Consider the following 3,285-nt stretch of genomic DNA (forward strand, 5'->3'; position numbering starts at 1 on the left):
CTACTGCGTCTAAAATTTCGCGTCTAAAAGTGCGCTTATAGTCAGACTTACACGCCCATATAGACGCGCATATAGACGCACGTATTGACGCGCTACGTAAATATATAATTATATTTATTAAAAAGTGGATATATTCATATTGTGCATCTATACACACATGTATTTGTGCATCTAAAAAAGCGTTTACTCTGCAAGTTTTTTACGAGAATAGACACGCATTTATCCTACAATTTAGGCACGTTGATAGACGCGCAAAACAAAGGTATGAAAAAAAAACCAGAGAGCATGTGGCTTTGCAAGCAAGCCACATGCTCTGATTGAATTGTATGCTTAGGGAAAACAGAGAAAGATTATTGCGAAGATTTTTGTACTGAAAACAAAACAATGTATGTAGAACACGAAATTTCATATATATAGATGAAACATTTTTACATGATGAGTTCTAGTGCTTGTGACCTCAAGCATGGTCATGGTCGCAAGCACTAGCTGAAAGTAATACATATCAAAAATGAAAACTACAAGCCAAGGGGAGGCATGCATGCATGGGGCTCCTCTGCATCTCCTCAGAAGAGGCATCATCATCGCTACCACCACTGCTGCCTGTGCCATTGTCGCTGCCGCCACCGCTACTGCTAGTCCCCCCTTCGCTATCCTCAACTGCATCAGGGTTCGCCTACACAAAGGATTAAGGTATATAAATACCATTACAAACAATAAATTAGAGTTACCTATACTTTTCATGTAAAAAATAAAACATACCTCTTCTGGTTGTGAAATCCTCATGGCACGATTATATTGCTCCTCCGTGATGAGTCCCTCCTTGTAGAAATGCTGCTAAGTGGATGCCCGGTTATGACCTCAATGGTAGCCTACCTCTCTAGGAGTAGGCATCCTACCAACGATATGATACTACAAAACAATTTGAACATACAACGTATTAGAACACCTTACCCTAATCAACAAAAATCAAAACTGGAGATGGAGATGAATGGTCCTACTCTAATATTCAACAACAAATCAAAAACCTACTTGCTAAGGAGATCGAATACATTTTCAAACTCCCTCGCTTCTACCTATCTACCTCAAGCACCAGTTCGGGGAAAACCCTACTCCAATTCTCGATTAAAAGTGCGACGTTTTTAGCGATGCAGATAGCGACGCTAATACCGACGCCAAAAAAAAAACGTCACTACCTAGTGTCGCTATATGTGTGTACCCTTGTAGTGAAATAGGCCATGATGGCCTTTTTTTGTGATTTCTTTGTGCTTTTTTTGGATTAGGGTTTTCCCTTTCCCTCAAGACCATTCACACTCAGCTCCTCTTATCCTCTATAGCATTAGGAAGATTCACATGTATGCACTCTCAATACCTCGTCCCCTTCCCTCCCCCCCCCCCTCTCAATGCCACATTGGATTACAAAGCATGACAACATGCTCCCCCTTAATCCACAAAAAGATACCTTTATAAATAAATCTATAATAAAATGCAATATATATTCTTTGTCCTTGGCTTAGAAGGCTCACTTTCTTGAGTAGAAGAGGATCTAGATTGATTTGTTGGCTGATCAAGTACTCTAGGGGAAATTGGAACCTTGGCAGTTGTCTGCTTTGTCCTTGTCATCACTGTTGCGCCTGAGAAAATGACAGGAAGAGTAAAAAAAAACTATTTGCTGGTATGGTCGATATGATATGGAGAGGATAAGTTGATACGATGCGAGAGCAGCAAAGCCAAATTTTCGTAGGGTCCTATTCGCGATGTATTGTGGAGCAGCTCATACGGCACGAGCGTGGCAAAGCATAATGTTTGGTACTATACTTCTTGCTCCGCATCATGGATGACCTGATATGGCGCGAGAGTGGCACAACGAAATCTCCGTAGGGGTCCTCCTTGCTCTGTATCATGGAGGAGTAAACATACACATGCAAAGTGTACCCCTCTCCCCTGTAATGTATTATTTTTTGTGAGACCTTAAACCCATCAAAAAAATTCCAAAAAATTTTCATAAGTTTATTAGGCTTTGAAAAAATTATGATTTTTTTTTAAAAAATTGAGCTCGTTTACTATTTTAAAATTATTTTTAAGCAAAAAAGGGCTTAAAATAACTAAAAAATCACCCAAAAATAGCATATCATGATATGACACGAAAAAGGGATCGCGCCGTATCATGATATGCTATTTTTGGCATATCATGATGCGGCGCGAAAAAGAGGTCACGTCGTATCATGATATGCTATTTTTTGGTGATTTTTTTGTCATTTTTAGGTCTTTTTTGCTTAAAAATAGTTTTAAAATAGCAAACGAGCTCAAAAAATCCTTTAAAATTTTATAATTTTTTAAAGAGCCTAATAACCTTATGAAAAATTTTTCAAATTTTTTTAAATGGATTTAAGATCTTACAAAAAATAAGTCATTACAGGGGGGTTGTACTTTGCATGCGCATGTTTACTCCTCCACGATACGAAGAGAGAACTCCTCCTATAGAGATTTCGTTGTGCCACTCTCGCACCATATCAGGTCATCCACGATATGGAGCGAGAAGTATAGTACCAAACATTATGCTTTTCCTCGCTTGCGCCATAATAGCTGCTCCACGATACGGTGCGAATAGGAAGGACCCTGTGAAGATTTGGCTTTGCTGCTCTCGCATCATATCAACTTATCCTCTCCATGCAGTATTGACCATACCAGCGAATAGTTTTTTTGTTACTCTTCCTGTCATTTTCTCAAGCAATAGTAATGACAAGGACAAAGTAGACAATTGCCAAGGTTCCAATCTCCCCTAGAGTACTTGATCAGCCAACAAATCAAGGATATTTTTGATAGATTTTCAAGAATGTTGACTAAAACTAGTCTGCAAAAGAAATGGTAGCTTGCCTGCAAAAGAAATGGTAGCTTGCAGCAATTCTTTCTCTTTAGGAGACAGTTGAAGACTTTGTTATTGACTTTATGAATTATGCTTACATTGTTGCTACTCATGCTCATAAGATCACCCTAATGAATAAAGATTTTAATATGATTAGCAAAATAAGGTACCGAGGATGATATTTGCAAGAGAAAAATCGATGTACTTGGCCCTATTAATTATAAGAGAATGGGTCAGGTGTAGGGGCAAATGGTTATCAATGTTTCTTGCACTTCTGAGGAAGAGGACTATCTTAGCATATCTCATGAGGACAAGTCCATGCTAGTTGTAAAAAGAATATTTATTTGTTAGAGTCTGTAGTTTATTGTTGCATAAGGTAAGGCATTTTGACTCTCAAAAATTTTAATACATAGAATGATTGT

General features: G+C 38.3%; 1 long non-coding RNA gene across 1 annotated transcript; it reads right to left on the reverse strand.

Moving 5' to 3' along the window:
* Window positions 1-436: 436 nt before the first annotated feature.
* On the reverse strand, window positions 437-990 carry LOC148031879 (uncharacterized). The gene is made up of 2 exons (XR_015691727.1): window positions 760-990; window positions 437-673 (listed from the first exon to the last, which is right to left on the reverse strand). It is a non-coding gene; the product is annotated as an uncharacterized LOC148031879 (long non-coding RNA).
* Between the last annotated feature and the right edge of the window lie 2,295 nt (window positions 991-3,285).

This window comes from Lygodium microphyllum, chromosome 8, assembly GCF_053477565.2.
Source record: "Lygodium microphyllum isolate KBCC chromosome 8, Lygodium_microphyllum_v1.1.10, whole genome shotgun sequence".
NCBI classification, from domain to species: domain Eukaryota; kingdom Viridiplantae; phylum Streptophyta; class Polypodiopsida; order Schizaeales; family Lygodiaceae; genus Lygodium; species Lygodium microphyllum.